General features: G+C 51.3%; 1 protein-coding gene across 2 annotated transcripts in view; it reads right to left on the minus strand.

Moving 5' to 3' along the window:
* Nucleotides 1–15,446, minus strand: part of PAK1 (p21 (RAC1) activated kinase 1) — a 75,063-nt gene extending 59,617 nt beyond the window's left edge. The window contains exon 1 of one of the 2 annotated variants that reach the window (XM_061351413.1): nucleotides 15,393–15,446. The gene's annotated coding sequence lies outside the window, so the exon portion shown is untranslated. The remainder of the gene's footprint in view (nucleotides 1–15,392) is intronic. The other variant, XM_061351414.1, reaches the window with a different exon arrangement.
* Nucleotides 15,447–19,624: the final 4,178 nt, after the last annotated feature.

Below are 19,624 nucleotides of genomic sequence, written 5' to 3' on the forward strand. Positions count from 1 at the left end.
GGCAACCCATTCCAGTGCCTCACCACCCTCACAGTAAAGAACTTCTTCCTTATATACAATCTAAACTTCCCCTGTTTAAGTTTTAACCCGTTACCACTTGTCCTATCGCTGCAATCCCTAACAAATAGTCCCTCCCCAGCATCCCTATACCCCTAACAGCTCATCTCAGTCTCCCCTCGGGCAGGTTCAAGCCATTTCCCTTGGCCTGGCCCTACAGGCCCTTGTCCCAAGCCCCTCTCCAGCTTTCCTGCAGCCCCTTTAGGCACTGGAGCTGCTTTTATCTACTTTAAAATCACATTCCAGGTTGTTTCATGAAAAGATCCCTGGACGTGAGGGGCACATCCTCAGCATGCGATGAGAAGGATGTTGCATATTCACCTTTACCTGCTGACTTTATCACTTCTCCTCACCCATGTTCCTCACCTCATTCCCACAAGGAACGAGTCCCATTTTAGCTTCATCTTGGAATGCAGCCCATCTCTCTGTCCCTTTTAGCTGCCCTTATGCAATGCCTCTGTGTCCTCCTGGCAATGTGGAGACCAGAACCGCACATCACACCCAGCATTTACACTGAAGCATTACTGTTCATCGCTTTCCTGATGATGATGGTGGCTTTTTGGCTGCTCCTGCAGGGATGTTTCCTTCTCCATCCTGAACAGTTACAGCATCCCCAATTTTTACTTCCTATTATTCATGCAACATTCAACCTACAAAATAACCTTTCCTCCAAGCTTATAGGAGCTTAAGATCTTGAAAGCAGCCTTCTGAAAACCCAAATACGTTCCATCCTTTCTTAGTGGCATCCCACAGAACATCATGGGCTGGGATTTTCCTGCTGGGATGGGCAGCAGGATATTCATGTTCAGATGCCACACTGACCCCTTCCCAACAGTTAACATGTACTTGTATATTCAGAGATCCTTATTACAGACCTTCCCATTCCTGCTCTCCTGTGCTGCTCCCAGAATCCCCTCTGGAGCCCTTTTATAGATGGGAATTACACTGGCAACTGCCCAGTCCCCTGGCACAGCGGCTGTCCATAGTGACAAATGATACAGCTTGGCCAGCAGCTCTGCAGCTTCACATTCAAGCTCTTCAGGACTCTTGGTTGAACAGGATCCAGCTCTGGTGACTTATTAATAGTTATATTTATTAATACCTAAATTACCTATTTCATCTAATATTTCTTCTCAAATCATTTTCTCTGATCTACTGGCTACAAAAATTGCCCTCATGTCCCCAGCACCTTCAACAGCTGAGACTTGATGTTCTTTGCTATGGTTTTATCGACTGTAAGTAACATTTCAATACCTTTGTTATCAAGCACTCCCCAAAATACCCTAATTGTAATGGACTCTACCCTGATGTATGTGATATTTATGTCCTAATGAATATAAAAAGCAAAGCCCTAACATCCAGCGCAGGACAATAAAGATCCAGAACCCCCCCCGTGTGCTGGGCTGCACCCCCAGAGCGTGAGCAGCAGCTCAGGGAGGGGATCCTGCCCCTCTGCTGTGCTATGGGGAGACCCCCCCTGCAGCCCTGATCCAGCTCTGGGGCAGCAGCACAAGAGGGACGTGGAGCTGTTGGAGCGAGGCCAGAGGAGGCCATGGAGCTGCTGCGAGGGCTGGAGCAGCTCTGCTCTGGAGCCAGGCTGAGAGAGCTGGGCTGGGGCAGCCTGGAGAAGAGAAGGCTCCTGAAGGGGAGACCTTAGAGCAGCTCCAGTGCCTAAAGGGGCTGCAGGAAAGCTGGAGAGGGGCTTGGGACAAGGGCCTGTAGGGACAGGCCAAGGGGAATGGCTTGAACCTGCCCGAGGGGAGACTGAGCTGAGCTCTTAGGCAGAAGCTCTTCCCTGTGAGGGTGCTGAGGCACTGGCACAGGGTGCCCAGAGAAGCTGTGCCTGCCCCATCCCTGGCAGTGCTCAAGGCCAGGTTGGACACAGGGGCTTGGAGCAAGCTGCTCCAGTGGAAGGGGTCCCTGCCCATGGCAGGGGTTGGAGCTGGAGGAGCTTTAAGGTCCCTTCAACCCAAACCACTCTGGGATTCTGTGACACTCTGTCAGGCTCTGTCTACCAAATACATTTATTCAAGGCAGAACTAGTTCAAGAGGAGTCAAAATCCATCTTGTACCAAGGACTTCTTGATACCGAGCATAAGGAGGTCCAGCAGGAACTGGATGAGCTTTAAGATCCCTTCCAACCCAAACCAGTCTGATTTTATCTCAGAAGAGCAATCCCAAGAGTGTTTCACCTACCTGCTGTCCCTGCTCCCCTCCTCACACCAACATGCTCCCTGCACAGCTGGTTCCCATCCTTCCCTTCCTCCTTTAGCTTTCAGATACCACAAAGAGACTGGTGAGATTAAACTGTGTCACCATGGCAGCCAGCTCCACTTCAACTAGCACAAGGTTGAGATCCAAGCATTAACAACGCAAGTTTGGGCCTGGAGCTATCGTGGCCTGAAGTGGGGTTTCAGTCTGGGTCCCTCCAGTGCAATGGGATGACACTGATAGACACCAGGTTAATACAAGGTGCAAAGAGCTGCAGATTGAAGCGGTTCACCCTGACTGAAGCACTAAAGCAGGCACCTTCCCTGCTGCCACCCAAAGCACTTCTGTTCCTCACCACCACATCCCTGTGACACTCGAGTTCAATGCTGCGTTCAGATGGGGCTGTGTGAATCTACCTGCCTGCACAGGCACCTGCAGAGCAGAGACTCAAACACTTCCCTTCTTCCCCACCCTCCGTTCCTTGGTGTTTATACCCCGCATAAGCCCACAAACAGCCCTGCCCTCCTTGGGGAATAGAACACCACAAGCACAGAGCTCTTTTATCGCCCTTCTGCATCAATCCCTCCAGCCCCAAAGTCAGTTCTGTTGCTTTCCTCCTATCTCCTCCTGTTTATCCACTGGAAAGTGATAAGGATCAGAGGCAGCAAACCCCAAAATCCCCCAGCCCTCACCCCTCACTCCGATGAGCAGCACCAGAGCCAACTGTCAGAATAAGGAGGGTTTAAAAATACCTTTCCATCATCTTAGGTGCCAAATCCCAACGGTTTCCGAGGGAATCAAGCTCCCACGCGCTCGCTGGATTCCCACTAGAAGCCTACCCACAGCTTTCAGTACGTGACCACATGAAACACTACTTTTGTTCTCGAGGTTAGGCTCTCCCAAGGGCTGCTAAGACAGTCCCTGACTGTTCCCACTGGAACCCATGGGCTATTGAGGGAGTTATGGCCCCAGGTTAGGGAAAAAAAGGGGGAAAGAAGGAAAATAAACCTCCAGCATTGTTTGGTTCCTTCATGCCCGGCAGATCTTACTGAATACCTGCTGCACGGGTCCTGACAACATGAAAGGATCTCACCTTGGTTTCATCTTGGCTGTGTGAATCTGGAGGCACAAATGCTGCCCAAGTCTTTCTGTACGCACTCCAGGTTGTTCAGAGATAAAGCAACGGGATGCTGCATCACAGGGGCTTCGGCCAAGGGCCTGTAGGGCCAGGCCAAGGGGAATGGCTTGAACCTGCCCGAGGGGAGACTGAGCTGAGCTCTTAGGCAGAAGCTCTTCCCTGTGAGGGTGCTGAGGCGCTGGCACAGGGTGCCCAGAGAAGCTGTGGCTGCCCCATCCCTGGCAGTGTTCAAGGTCAGGTTGGACACAGGGGCTTGGAGCAAGCTGCTCCAGTGGAAGGGGTCCCTGCCCATGGCAGGGGTTGGAACTGGAGGAGCTTTAAGGTCCCTTCAACCCAAACCAGTCTGGGATTCTGTGACACTCTGTCAGGCTCTGTCTCCCAGATTCATTTCTTAAAGACAGAACTAGTTCAAGAGGAGTCAAAATCCATCTTGGACCAAGGACTTACAGATACGGAGCATAAGCAGGTCCAGCAGGAGCTGACTGAGTAGATGCTAGAGATTCACATCACTTGGGGACAGAGGAGGGTGAGAACATAACAACCAAACTAAATGCTCCATGCAGCAGGTACCACAATGCCAGACAGATCTCTCAAGAGTAAAAAGGTACTTACTTGTGAGCTAATCCCGAGCAACCACCAGATGTCTTCCAGTCCTTACACCCAGGTTCCAATCCTAGGATCTTCAACACTACACCACAACCGCACTCACTCCCACTGCTCTGTTAAGGTTTCCTCCAGGTCAGCTCCCAGCCAAGTGCTGAAAGGCAGAAGCACCCTTGCCTTTGCATGGCTGCGTGCCACAATGAACTCAGCTGTGTCAAGCTTCCTCCCCTGATCCTCCAAAACACCCCAAGTGAGGAGCACGCTCCCAGGAGGTAAAGAGAGAACCCTCCCATCCTTTCATCACGCATTGAGTCACCAAGAAAAATGCAAGTTCAGAATCATACTTTTAATAGCAATTTGGAGTGGGCCACATCAAAAGGAAAAGAGCTGCCAAGAGCCACATCCCTGCTTTATAGTCTTGTGATTGGGGGGGGACACAACTGGTTTGGGGAAAGAAAGCAAACCACTAGGTTCTCATCTGTTAGGCGAGAAGAATGCAAAGTCAACCGCAGGCTCTTTCCATCCAAACCTGTAGTTAGTTCATTAGGAATGCAGGATCAGAGCCCTCCCAGAGAGGTCGAACAGGCATGATGGTGAAACTAGCCCAGGTTATGCTTTATGGAGAAGCCTTTCACTGCTCACCCTGTTATAACTCAAACAACGCTCACAAGAGCCCCCCCCAGAAGGGAAGCGTGTGAACTCATGAGGCAGGAAGACAGACCACCGAGATCCCACATGCTCATCCTGCTGGATCCCTGAGGATTTACCCATAGCTGCAGGAGGGGCAGACGGAACAGAGCCTCACGTCTTCAAAGGCAAACCCAACCACACCGCACGCCGCATGAGATCACCTTGTTGAGGTCACTGCTCCTCCATCCTGAGCCAAAAGAAGAGGGTGGGATGCAGAGAGCAACGGAGCACCATCAGGTACACAAGGCATCTTCTGTAATGCTCTACTTAAGCCCCGATGACAGAAGCAGGTCTGATGTGAAGAGCAGAAAGCCACTTGCTGCTCAGATGAGCTTGTAATCTCCATGCCCATCACCTCCCGAACTGCATGCTTATGCATTCAATGCTGCCACATGTCAGCATGTGATGAAATGGTTTCAAAGCAAGCAGAAGAAGCCCACACAAGCCCTGCTGGTGGCATTTGGTCTAGGTCCCAGGATGAGTAAGTACTGGACCAGAAGGCAGGAAGGGCTCTTGCAGGATGTACCTAGTTTTGGAGAGGACTGGCTCTTGAAAAAAGCAAAGAACACCTAAAATAAAGCTGATGATGTGAATTAACAGAAAACAAACCCAAGATGCTGCAGGAGGCCAAGGAAATCAAACCAAGATCATTTCAACGTTGGCATTTGTTTGAAGTAGCCAATGCTTTTAAAAGAAGACACTGCACACATGACGTTGTTGGTCGGACCAAGTAAATGACTAAATTCTCCTAACTGCAGCCAGCTCATCCCTTGTGTATGTTTGTCTTTTGCAACTCAAGGACTCATTTAGAGACACAGAGACCAAATGAAAAGCTGGCTATAAGGAAGAGGTAATGAGATTGCTGATCATTTAACATCCCCTTGCTGCCTTCTCCCACCCTGTGCCCCCAGTCCCCTCTTCTTTACCACGAGTGAACTGGAGGCAAGTCAGGGAGGGGGGAACTGTTACCATGAGCTGGCAGGATGCTGTTTCAGCAAGCAGCACTTTGATGTGAGAGCCAGAAGTCTGACTATGACGGCGCAGTGAGTCACTTGCTGACAAGTCAGGGAGGTATTCAGATCCTGGGTTTGAACTCCAGCAGCTGACGCTGCTTTGCCTCGTCTAACTGAAAGGATGGGACTATTGAACCTAGGAGTCAAACACCGCCTGTGACCGTCTGCCTCCAGTTACAGACAGCCTACGCAGATGGAGACGCTGGTTTACATGTCTTGGGCTCTGCTTCCTGGCTTGCAGGAGAGGGCTGAAAGAATCTCTTTGCTTCTTCTTCTTGAAAGTGCTGCTTTTGGCCTTCCCAGCCCTACCCTCACCTCCTCTGCACTGGGCACTGGTGGGGCTGCACCTCGAATCCTGTGTTCAGCTCTGAGCCCCTCACTACAAGAGAGACATTGAGGGGCTGGAGCAGGGCCAGAGAAGGGCAATGGAGCTGGTGCAGGGCCTGGAGCCCAAGTGTGATGGGGAAGGGCTGAGGGACCTGGGGGGTTCAGTCTGGAGAAGAGAAGGCTCAGGGGGGACCTGATGGCTCCCTACAAGTGCCTGACAGGAGGATGGAGCCAGGAGGGGCTGGGCTCTGCTCCCAAGGAACAAGGGATGGGACAAGAGGAACCGGCCTCAAGCTGCACCAGGGCAGGTTTAGATGGAGCTGAGGAACAATTCCTGCCCCAGAGGGTGCTCAGGCATTGGAACAGGCTGCCCAGGGCAGGGCTGCAGGCACCGGCCCTGCAAGGGTTCACACCCCGTGGAGACGAGGCCTCAGTGCCATGGGGCAGTGGTGGCCTTGGCAGTGCTGGGGTAAAGGTTGGACTGGATGGGCTTAAAGGGCTTTTCCAACCTGGGTGATTTCACGATTCTATGCCTCCCCAGTACGGAAAGAGGGACAGGAACTGGTCTGACTCGTCCACAGCCTCAACAAGGTGAAGCGTCAGCTTCATTTGGTTCATACTCTTCCAAATCTGGTTTAGGAACATAAGGAAGGGATTGAAGCAGACACAAAAGTCCTAGTCCTGCTCTTGCCGACTGTTTTGGCACTGGCCCGCTGGTGGATGAGGCTCCTGCTGCTCTCTGTGAGTCTGGTACAGCCTCTTCCATCATCCTCTCTGCTACCAAAGGAGTCAAAACCATGTACAATTGATAAGACAGACAAACGTAAGAGACTGCAGTTTTTAGCAGACACCTCATTACCAAGGCATAGAAGCTGAGGCAAGAACTACGATGAGCCAGAAAGTAAAAGACAGATTCTTTTCTAATAGATGAGCAGAAGGGTGACACAATGCTTGTCACTGGTGCTGCAGTTCTCTCCCCTCCCAACTTCTCTGCTTTTCTGTAAGTGAAGATATCACTGGTTTGGGTTCATTTACTCATAATGTTAATATAAGTGTGAAGATGCAGTCGATACCCTCACTTCCCCCCCCCAAAAAGGAGGAACTCAAGGCTCAAATCAAAGCCTCTGCGTGCTTAAATCTCATTTTTTAAGCCTTTGAGGCACACATGGATCAAATCCTGACATTTCCCTCTGCAGATGAGAGTGGGAGAAGTCTCTTTTCCATGACACAGATTTCTGCACAGCTCTCACATCTCCACAGTCTTGGAGCTGAACAGAAAGCACCAAACACCTTACCACACCCCCACAACACGCATGCTTTCCCACACCGATCCCTTGGATTATCAGAAGAGTGGATGGGTTTGAGGAAGGGCCACATGGCATTAGCACCACTCACTTCTAGGCTGCTCCTTTGAGTTCAGCTCCTAAAGCTTATCCAGTATTCCCAAAGCTGTTCTGATTGTTCCCAAGTGGGACTGAAGATGAGTGCAATGGCAGGGCAAAGCAGGGCTGTGGTTAATGTTTGGTGGTGAAGCAGAAGATAGGATGTCCTGGGCAGTGTGGCAAGGGAATTCAAACTTATATGGGAAAATGAGTTGGGAGTGACCACATCCAGGAGATGAGCACCAAGAGGGAGGATTTCCATTAGATATAAGGAAGAAGTTCTTTACATTGAGGATACTGAGGCGCTGGCACAGGGTGCCCAGAGAAGCTGTGGCTGCCCCATCCCTGGCAGTGCTCAAGGCCAGGTTGGACACAGGGGCTTGGAGCAAGCTGCTCTAGTGGAAGGGGTCCCTGCCCGTGGCTGGGGTTGGAACTGGATGAGCTTTAAGGTCCCTTCCAACCCAAACCAGTCTGGGATTCTATGATCTTCATTTTATATCTTTATCTTCCTCCAGCCTCTCTCTTGCATGGACAGCGAGTATTCCTGGAGCAACATCTCATTTCAGCACAAAGTGCCAGGAGTCAAAGCAGCTCAAACCCTCTCAAGCAAAACCTGTATTAGAGACGTTACTTAACAAATTATAATGCTTAGTAAAGCACAGAGATTCCTATTGGAAATCCAGCTCTAAATCATTTAAGGTTCCACAAGGCAATTAGATTTATAGCCTGAAAATCCCATTTCTGTATGACAAAGGCCATAGAGGTATTTCTGAAGCAGGAAAAACGTGAAGCTTTTCTTTTTCATGAACCCTTTCAGAAACGTATTCCTTGACTCCTGAGCTTGAACCAAAGGGTTTGCTCTCCATGTGCTTTGTTCTGAAATATGTTTTGCCTGATCCACTAAGAACCAGCCAGAATGAGGGTGCTGAGGCGCTGGCACAGGGTGCCCAGAGAAGCTGTGGCTGCCCCATCCCTGGCAGTGCTCAAGGCCAGGTTGGACACAGGGGCTTGGAGCAAGCTGCTCCAGTGGAAGGGGTCCCTGCCCGTGGCAGGGGTTGGAGCTGGAGGAGCTTTAAGGTCCCTTCCAACCCAAACCATTCAAAGTTTCTACGTCAGCATCTCCCTTTGCATTTTTGACCCCAACCACAATGACATGAGTCCAGTTAGACAGTAATTCGAGTGACACTCAATCAAAGCAGCTTGTTAGCACATTATACCATGACTGTGTCTTCCAGGCTGTTAAAACCAATGCTGTACTGCATCAAACACTCAGGCTCCACTAACAGTTAACATATTCTGTGGTTTGTAACAGAAAATGACATGCAAATTTGTCTGGAATGAGCTATTCCTGAAAGGATAAGGACAGATAAATGGTTCTATTTCCAGCAGAAGTACAAAATGTAATGGGAGTTTTCTAATTGAGTACCTTATTAATTTTAATGAACCAATCAATATTGCATTTCAAACCCTGATGTGGCCATTGGTTAACTCCTTTCTGTGCTGGGCACTCCCTGGTCTCTGCAGCTGCCACCTGACTGTTAAATGTACCTTGTATTATGAAGGGACACCAGAGTTCGGGCTCAGGTGAGCAGCTGAATGAACTAGAAAAGCAAAGGATACATCATGAGCCAGGCCTCATTTGGGTTTTAACCCCTCTACCATAGGATCATAGGATGGTTTGGGTTGGAAAGGACCTTAAGATCATCCAGTTCCAACCCCCTGCCATGGGCAGGGACACCTCACACTAAACCATGGCACCCAAGGCTCTGTCCAACCTGGCCTTGAACACTGCCAGGGATGGAGCATCCACAACTTCCCTGGGCAACCCATTCCAGTGCCTCAGCACCCTCACAGTAAAGAACTTCTTCCTTATATCCAACCTGAACTTCCCCTGTTTCAGTTTGAACCCATCACCCCTTGTCCTATCACTACAGTCCCTAATGAAGAGTCCCTCTCCAGCATCCTTGTAGCCCCCTTCAGACACTGGAAGCTGCTCTGAGGTCTCCACGCAGCTTCTCTTCTCCAGGTTCAACAACCCCAATGTTCTCAGCCTGTCTCCATACACACTGGGGTTACAGAGCTCAGGAATACGCTCAAACAGGCACTGCACCTTACACAGGGGTTAGCACAGGGCCTGGAGCTGAAATAAATCCAGCTTCAGTATAGATGGGATTGGGGAAGGGGCTGGAATTCTGCTGCTGAAGGAAATGAGCTTTTCCTTCATCCCAAACAAGCCTAAGCTCTGGAAGCACATGAATTCCAGGTTGAGCTGTGACTTCCAGCCTCTCCAAAGCACGACTGAGACAAGACATCCCTGAAACACGTACTAAGGGCAAAGGAGAGATGCAACCTGGCACAAGGCCTTTAAGTTGAATTCATTGTTGAAACTGCATAACGTTCTCTCACAGAGATTAAACCCAAGTTCTACAAAAGGCATCGCTTCTCTTGCTACAGAGGAGCTTGGGTTGAGTGGCCAAGCCACAACCATCTTAAGATCAGCAGAGAATGTGCATCTGGGAATACGCAGAGGCACAAAGTAATCTGTATTGGAAAAGCTTTGTGCTAAAGAAGTGATGAGCTGTTTCACATTACACTAAGGTTCTATATGGGAACGAGGAGAAAACCCACATGCAACAAGCCATCAGTTCAAACTGAACTATTTCTCACTCCACCTTTAACCTGCAGGTTAAAGAGCTGAGCTCTTAGGCAGAAGCTCTTCCCTGTGAGGGTGCTGAGGCGCTGGCACAGGGTGCCCAGAGAAGCAGAGGCTGCCCCATCCCTGGCAGTGCTCAAGGCCAGGTTGGACACAGGGGCTTGGAGCAAGCTGCTCCAGTGGAAGGGGTCCCTGCCTGTGGCAGGGGTTGGACCTGGATGAGCTTTAAGGTCCCTTCCAACCCAAACCAGGCTGGGATTCTATGTACAGCAGTTATTTTCCTCCCCGTTCTCCATTTAGATTACAGGCATGGACTGACTGTGGAAAAAGAAGAGGGGAAATAAGGCATAAAACAGGACTTCAGGCCCCACTTGCATGCACCACTCAACTTCCCGGTAGCCTCACAGTTACCTACATGAAGGAGGTGTTTCAGCAGGGCATCCTGCACTTCCAGGCTGTCACAGGGTATTGTGCACGTTGGTAATTGGGATCACAAAGTGCCACTGCAGGAGAAATGGTTCCATTGCACAAAGTATATTTGGTTACTATTTCTGCAGCCTTCTGAGCTGGCCTAGTTCTTCCAAATTAGGGCCTTTCTTCTATACCATTAACTTGTTTTTTCTCCTCCTCTTTCTAAGCCTAATGTGATAAAAGGATGCCTGATTTGCCACCACATTACTTGACCAATTCTAGACAGGAAGCAGGGAACAGAACGACTTTAAGGCAGTTGTATCAGCTTAAGAGTGAAATAAACCACCTACACAGCAGGTCCAAAGAGCACAGCCTGCAAGAAGGAAAGGCATCATGGAAGGGAAGTTACTGTTTAACCTGCTTCTCAGACTAGATGTGGGAGATAGAGAAAGGCCATCGTCAAATATACATCTGGAATCAGGAACTTCTGGATTACCAGTTTAAGCAGATACTCCAGAGCCCAAACAACTCACCAGGGGTGTATTAGTACGTAAAGCAGAACAGAAAATTTCCACTTTTTCTTCAAATTCCCCTGGAAATGCACTTAAATCAGATCACTCTTGAGTCTCCTCTTCCCTCAACCCCAATAGACAAGTGCCAAAACGAAGGGAACTGGTGCAAGCTGTGCTACTAAAGGGGCTGCAGGAAAGCTGGAGAGGGGCTTGGGACAAGGGCCTGTAGGGACAGGCCAAGGGGAATGGCTTGAACCTGCCCGAGGGGAGACTGAGCTGAGCTCTTAGGCAGAAGCTCTTCCCTGTGAGGGTGCTGAGGCGCTGGCACAGGGTGCCCAGAGAAGCTGTGGCTGCCCCATCCCTGGCAGTGTTCAAGGCCAGGTTGGACACAGGGGCTTGGAGCAAGATGCTCCAGTGGAAGGGGTCCCTGCCTGTGGCAGGGGTTGGAGCTGGGTGAGGTTTAAGGTCCCTTCTATCATAAACCATGGTTTCCTATGATGTGGTTGCGATGCTGCCTGCCTGCATCCCTACAACAACAAGAGTAAGCGAAGCTCCTCTCAGGTACCTGCTGCCACATAGGAGCACACGGCATGGGAGACAGAGGAAATCCGGGTGGCTACAAAGAGGAATCAGCATTTTTAGAGGGCAACTTTCTGACCTACATTAAAACGCCAACTGAAGGGCTCCACGCACCACATCCTAAAAGGACCTTTAACTCCCTCCTGATCATACTGAGAGCCTGGGCAGACTTGTTCAGTTCTGAGCATCCCTGTTTGCATCAAGTGAACCCCCTCAAGGGCTCTGAAACTGTGACTCCAACACCATGAACTGCACAGGAGAGAGCATGGGAGGACTCAAACACTGCTGCCTAAAGCTCTGAGGATGTGCCTCAGGAGGGCAGGAGTAAAGTCTTCCTCACCTGCACAAAGGAGCAGTCATTGAGTGTTATCCCTCACAACCACATGGGCCATGCACACTGCTCCCAAATCCAGGAGTTTCAAGCCTAAACTTGAGTACATCCTGGTTAGCGTGAGCAGCATCAGATGTTTTTAAGCTATTCACTCCTAACGAGCATCACATGCCTTATGCTCAGACGGGAAGAACTGATCACAGTGACTTACGTGCCGCATGAGTGAGCATCTGCTGACAGTCCAGGTTCTGCTGCTGCCGAAGGGAAAGGCCCAGCCATTCCCATCTCTGGGAACAGCGGTGCAAAGAGGGTCCTCCCAGGTGGGAGCTGTGCAAGTGCTTAACAAGAGTCACATGCTCCACAAACTAGTTTCTCTGTAAGAGCAAGCCCTCAACAGTAAGCAGAACGTGCCCACATCCTCCCAGCTCTGACACAGACCAAGACATCAGGCTGAGAACGAGTTCAGCTCCTTGACAAGCATAGAAAAAGGCTCCTTCAATACCTTAAATGGGCTACAGGAAAGCTGGAGAGAGGCTTTGAACAAGGGCCTGTAGGGCCAGGACAAGGGGAATGGCTTGAACCTGCCCAAGGGGAGACTGAGCTGAGCTCTTAGGCAGAAGCTCTTCCCTGTGAGGGTGCTGAGGCGCTGGCACAGGGTGCCCAGAGAAGCTGTGGCTGCCCCATCCCTGGCAGTGCTCAAGGCCAGGTTGAACACAGGGGCTTGGAGCAAGCTGCTCCAGTGGAAGGTGTCCCTGCCCGTGGCAGGGGTTGGAGCTGGATGAGCTTTAAGGTCCCTTCCAGCACAAACCACTCTGGGATCCTATGATGATTGTTTCACCCAATGCAATTCTGGCACACAATATTCTTTCACCTTCCCATAGAGTAAAACAGCAACAGAAGATATTCTTGTACCTGTCAAAGAGCTAACAAATTGACTTTTGGCTTTAGTTGCCTGGTTTCAGTCCCATTTCTTGCACCTCCTCACAACGAGTGGCCGCATCCTTCACAAAGCCTGTTTGCTTCTGTTGTCTGCTGCGGACAGGATGAGCTGTGAAACCAGAGCGCTTTCAGGGTGGAGCTCTGGGGCTTCTCTGTATTTTGCTGCTGAGAAAAGCCCATTGCAGCTCTCGGTGGTTGTGCAGACTCTGACGAAGAGAAGGGAACCGGAGCTTAACACCTGACTTCTGAAATGACAGAACTTCCCACATGGAGGAAGAGGCACAGGTGGACAAAGGGAAAAGAAGGGAAGAAGCAGCACTGCAGCTCACTCATTCACTAAGCAAGGCAGAACCAAAACCCTACTTAGTGAAGTAGGTGGAATTCATGCACTGGTGGTCAAAACTGAGGGGAAAGGTCTGCACGGACCTGGGAAAGGCTACACAGGAATGAGCAGTAATCAAACAGTTCTTTGGCTTCCTGGGCAAGAATAGGGCTTAATCCAGTGGGAGCAACGCAGAGACACAATAAACAAGCAAAGTGTTTCCACTTGTGCACTGGACCTGTCACACGTTTCTTCCAATATCCCTGTGCTGCATGGAAAAGCATGGATGGTTTGGGTTGGAAGGGACCTTAAAGCTCATCCAGTTCCAACCCCTGCCACGGGCAGGAACCCCTTCCACTGGAGCAGCTTGCTCCAAGCCCCTGTGTCCAACCTGGCCTTGAACACTGCCAGGGATGGGGCAGCCACAGCTTCTCTGGGCACCCTGTGCCAGCGCCTCAGCACCCTCACAGGGAAGAGCTTCTGCCTAAGAGCTCAGCTCAGTCTCCCTCGGGCAGGTTCAAGCCATTCCCTCCCCTTTCTTTCCTGAGCAGCCTCCCCAGCACACAGTATTCCCTACCACCAGTCAAGGCATTCCCGCTGTCACGCTACAAGAGCGCTTTCCTCTTCAGTTTTATTTCCAGCTTTCATTTCCAAGTCAATGCACAGCAGTTATATCACCTCATTGAAAGCAGCTGGGCCCTCCCCACAGGGCTCACAACGGCTGAATATCCACCCAGCTTATCCTGCCTCAAACTCCAGCTTTGTTCTCCAGTACAGCCAAGAACAAATTCCATCCCGTGGCACAAGACAGGGGCAATCCATGGTTAAACACATGCACTATTCAGACCCATTTAGATTCTCACTGTACCTTCTGTTCTCAGCGCAGAGCTTCGCTCTGCTGACTTACCCACAGAAAACAGGCAGGGAAAAGCAATTTCAATGCATCCAGCAGACACACAGCCCCAAAGAGTTTTTGCAGCTTTATCCTAATAAGTGAGTGGATTAACACACGGAGAGGTGTTGGAGCAGCAGGCAGGAGGATGCTCCTGTGTAATGCGTGCAACACCAGGAAACTCCAGGTAAGGAGAAGGGGGAGGTGGTTCAGGGAGAGGCATCCATGAGGCACTGTACAAAGAGTAAGTGCAAGCAAAGAGAACAAACCCTCTTCCGTCTGTGCCTGGCACAGCCATTTCACCCAGTGCAGTACCTGCTTTCACTTTGTAAAGCCTGCCTCACTGAGCTTCTACAGCTGTTCTTAAACGCACATACATATCTATATACCGTATTTAATCAGCCCACAAAGCACATGGCTCACAGCACATAACAGGTCCCAGCAATGCGCCACGTTTGGACGTCTATTTATAAACCCTGCTCCTGAAGAACTCCTGGAGTGAATGTCGGACCGAGGATCGAGCAGTGCTCAGCAGGAGCCGATGCACCACGACACACACACACACACGGATGGAGCCGGCTCTCCTCAATGGGAAGCCCTCTGGATAACAAAAGCAGCAGGAACAGGGATTGGAGGCACGGGGGAGCTGTGGATCGGGGCATTTCCATGCAGGGTGGAGGAGAGGAGCGCTGCTGCCCCGCAGAGCTCGTCCTGGGGGGGCTGCCTCCCCCTCGGAGCACCCGGAGGTGCCATCATCTCACAGTGCCCATTCAATGCTACCCCCGGCTGAAGCCCCTGCTTTCGGGGCTGCGCCACAGAACTCCTGAGCTCGCTCCCAGTCTGAATTATGCCACGATCCCAAGTTCAGCTTTCCTTTTAAGTACTTTCTTAGCCAAAAGCGACGGCTTCAGCCACACACACGGCCGAGGGAGGGGGGGTAAAACCATCCCATCCCTTCGCACCAGCCACACAAAGCCCCGGGGCTGCAACACCCCATCGCCCAGCAAAGGTCCAGCTCCTTAACTCTTTGTGTCTGCCCGCAGCACCCGCTCCTCCAGCCGAAGGCAGCGCGGGGTTCGCAGCACAAACTACAGGCTGAGCCCCGATTCTCACCCCAGCCTCTGCTCTGGGACCCCAGAACCGCGGTTAAAGATAACTCCCTTTGTTAAATGAATGAGCCGGAGGGAGCCAGGCTCAGAACCCCCCTCCCATAAGAAAAAGAGGAGGACAAAAAAAGGATGACGAGAAGCATCAAACCCGCTGCGCAAACTTCCCGGCTCCACAACAACGAGCGACGAGGAAATCCCCTCTCCGCGGCCCGGCGGGACTCACCTTCCGCCCGCCGCAAGGTGCTGCCCGGCTCCCGGCTCCCGGCTCCCGGCTCCCCAGCACCGCCTCCCTTCTCCTTCTCCTTCCCTTTCCCTTCCTTTCCCTCCCCTCCGCTCCCCGCCTTGCCGCAGCCATTGGCTCCGAGCGGCCGCCAAGGTGGGCACCGGGGCGCGGTGGGGCGGGACCGGGGAAGGGGCAGCATCGGATGCGGATACGGGATGGAAAGTTTTAAAGGGATGCGGTACCTTCTCGGGGCAGCGGATCCGCGGTTCGGGGCTTGTCTCGCCGCTGGGGTGCCCCGGGGAGCCCGCACCTTGATGGAGTGAAGGAAGGGAAGGAGGAAGGGGAGGCAAAGCGCTCACGCCATCACGGGAGGCACAAGGCGGGGAGCGGATCACCGGTGCTCACACCCTTGGCGTGCAGCGCTGCCGTGACTCGGTGCTGTTAGCCCTATCGCGCTGTGCTATCGCAGAGCCGGCTCCGCTGAGGGCTGGGTGATCCCCAAAAGGCAGGAACTGAGCCGGGCCCTGCCCTGCTGCCGAGCTGCACAGGCTGAGGGCTTGCGCTGTGGGGAGTGCAGGGATGCGGATCCGGAGCTTGCTGGGAACTTGTCAGCCTGCTCACGGGAGTTGGGGCTCAGTGCCTGTGCTCTGCTGAGAGAAAGAGAGGAGGGATTTGACTGAATTCGAATGGGAAGAAAGCGTTTCCCATGTGAGGGAAGGTGGCCATGCCCCTGGCAGGGGGTTGGAACTGGATGAGCTTGAAGTCCTTTCAACAGAAAAAGGACATGGAGCTGTTGGAACAAGTCCAGAGGAGGCCACGAGGATGCTCAGGGGCTGGAGCAGCTCCTGTATGGAGCCAGGCTGAGAAAGTTGGGGCTGTTCAGCCTGGAGAAGAGAAGCTGTGTGGAGACCTCAAAGCAGCTTCCAGTGTCTGAAGGGGGCCTATAGGGATGCTGGGGAGGGACTCTTCATTAGAGACTGTAGTGACAGGACAAGGGGTGATGGGTTCAAACTGAAACAGGGGAAGTTTAGATTGGATATAAGGAAGAAGTTCTTTCCTGTGAGGGTGGTGAGGCACTGGAATGGGTTGCCCGGGGAGGTTGTGAATGCTCCATCCCTGGCAGTGTTCAAGGCCAGGTTGGACGAGGCCTTGAGTGCCATGGTTTAGTGTGAGGTGTCCCTGCCCATGGCAGGGGCTTGGAACTGGATGATCTTAAGGTCCTTTCCAACCCAAACTATTCTATGATTCTAACCCAAGCCATTCCATGACTCTAGGATCATACAGCTGCACCACTGACAAGAACAAAGCATGAGGTTGTGGGCATGGAACACGCTGTCTAGAAGTAAAACATTAGGTAGATAGAGACAAAAGAGACACAAATAACACAGGTCACCACCCCCGAGCTGCCTTTTGGACCCAGTGTGTGGCCCATGGAGGACAGATGAAGGCAGCGCTGCCACAGTCCTGCCCTTCCCCCTTGTCCCAACATTTATCAGTTCCTGTGATAAGTTTGTTTGGGAGCTGAACCAGCAGAAAAAGGAACAGGGCAAAAATAAACCAATGGAGGAAGTGAGAATGGGTGAGCGTGAGCAGGCTGCAATGGGGCTGATCCCAGCCAGTGGAACCTGGTGGGGAATTGCACGCTGGGAATTACTTCCCTTTGTTGGGTGTATTTAACTGGATTTAAAACCACACAGACAGATTACCTGAGCTCCCTGGAGTGGGGCCTGGCTGTTGTCTGTCAGCTGGTGGCAACAGGAGGATGCTCATGTCAGTATAAGCCAATGCATCAGCCACTTCACTTTGAAGATGGCCATGATTTACCCTTTTCAGAAACATGGCTGCATCCTGATAATACAAAAAATAAACTCTTGAAGCCAGGTGAGGGATTGGTCCAAAATACTCATAAACATGCCTTGTTTGATAAGATATTTTACCAAATGCATTCATTCAACCACATGGATAACAGCTGGGTGAGGTAATGGCAGTGGTTGACCAAAGGCCTGATCCATACGCAGTGAGTGCATTGATCCACCAGCCCTGCTACAGCTGTACTTGTATGTGCAGGGTGAGCAGCAGCTCAGGGAGGGGATCCTGCCTCTCTGCTGTGTGAAGGGGAGACCCCCCCTGCAGCCCTGATCCAGCTCTGGGGCAGCAGCACAAGAGGGACGTGGAGCTGTTGGAGCGAGGCCAGAGGAGGCCATGGAGCTGCTGCGAGGGCTGGAGCAGCTCTGCTCTGGAGCCAGGCTGAGAGAGCTGGGCTGGGGCAGCCTGGAGAAGAGAAGGCTCCTGAAGGGGAGACCTTAGAGCAGCTCCAGTGCCTAAAGGGGCTGCAGGAAAGCTGGAGAGGGGCTTGGGACAAGGGCCTGTAGGGACAGGCCAAGGGGAATGGCTTGAACCTGCCCGAGGGGAGACTGAGCTGAGCTCTTAGGCAGAAGCTCTTCCCTGTGAGGGTGCTGAGGCGCTGGCACAGGGTGCCCAGAGAAGCTGTGGCTGCCCCATCCCTGGCAGTGCTCAAGGCCAGGTTGGACACAGGGGCTTGGAGCAAGCTGCTCCAGTGGAAGGGGTCCCTGCCTGTGGCAGGGGTTGGAGCTGGAGGAGCTTTAAGGTCCCTTCCAACCCAGACTGCATTGATTCTGTGTATAAAGCAGCATGAAATAAGCAGGACTTTAGTTATAATTGCTCTTAAAGCTGCTTGAAGCTGAGGAAAGACTGTGTACACACAGATTAACTCGGTTCAGAAACTGTTTCAATTAAAGCTTTGTATATTCACTGCCAAGGGATCTCACCAGAACATTCAGAACTGCATTACATTTCGTTATTATCCTACTCTGTAGCAACTTGGAGCCACAAAGAGATCTCCTGAAGGGATATCCTGGGATTACAATCCTTATCGTTTTCTGAAACTACCCAAATTTGAAGACTCTTTTGTCTGAAATATTGCTGGATATTTCAGAGGGGGTTCCCAAACAAAAGGAGGAAAAGGCAGTAGGGATGTCCATGAACATCATCAGAAAGGGATACAGAGCTACCACTGCAAACCAATCTGGTATTTGAGAGAGGAATGAGTGAGATATAGAATCACAGACTGGTTTGGATTGGAAGGGACCTTAAAGACCATCTAGTTCCAATCCCCTGCCATAGGCCTTGTACTCAGGATAAATCAGATGACCCTTTTCCAGTATGGGTTGAAAAGAGGATTCCTTACTCCTCCAAAGGATCTGTTGTGTCCTGTGGGAAGAAGCCTGGCACCAGGCCCCAGCCTCAAAGACCAGCTCTGTTGCACAATCAGTTTTACAGTGATCACGTCAGAACCACAATTTCCTCCCCATCAGACACCCAGCACAAGGAGCAGTATCAAGCAGTACCAGTATCAATCGTTCTTACCCTGCTGTGCATCTCTGCTCCTAAGCTACTCCCTGCATGCACCAGCACAGCTATTTGTGCAGGAGGGATCCAGGGACTGCTCCACATAAGGTTTGTCCTGGGTGTTCCTTCAGCCAGCTCACATTCCCAGCTATCTTAGCTGACACAATGCAGAGGGAACACAGAAAGTGAATTTCAGAGAGTGAAATCACAGCAGGTAAATCTCAGCTGAGGGACATAACTCGTTATGACATACCAGCTTAGTCACCTGCAGTCATCCATCCCCTCCTTTCATCTGCTCCAGCAATTACAGACAAATTGGCCTCAGCCTACAAGGAAGAAACCAGAGTTCATGAATGACTTGAACTTTAATTGGCTCCAAGCCTTTAGCAGTCAGGCAAGGAGTGGGAAAAGAGAAACAGAGGAAAGGATTCCTATAGCCATACAATACACAATTCCAGCGTTCCTCAGTCAGGGATCTCCCTGTGAAGATGTGGAAGCAGCAAGCACCAGCAAGCAAAGCTGAAGGTGATGGTGGGTCAGCGTTTTACTGCCTGGAGGTTTCTCACCCAGTCAATCAGCAGTCAGTCCAGCAAACTGATGTCGTTTGTGTGGCGTGAAGCCATGGAGAAGACAGTGATTCATCTCTGCCCTACGTGTGGCAGAAGCTTGTGCAGCTCTGCAAAGTATTCCTAAACCATTCCCACATCAGAGCTGTGTCCTTTTCATTCTGCTTTGTCCACAGAAAACAAGAGACTCGAGGAGCAGGGAGTGTTTCTGGACACAGATCTGGGATGCACATGAGTACATGTTTTCTCCAAGCAAACACACAAAAGCAGGTCAGCCACAGTCTTTCATTTCCTCAA

The sequence above is a fragment of the Neopsephotus bourkii genome, unplaced genomic scaffold (genome assembly GCF_033783945.1).
Source record: "Neopsephotus bourkii isolate Nb327-2 ecotype Australia unplaced genomic scaffold, CSIRO-AGI_Nbou_v1 NB_580, whole genome shotgun sequence".
Lineage (NCBI taxonomy): Eukaryota > Metazoa > Chordata > Aves > Psittaciformes > Psittacidae > Neopsephotus > Neopsephotus bourkii.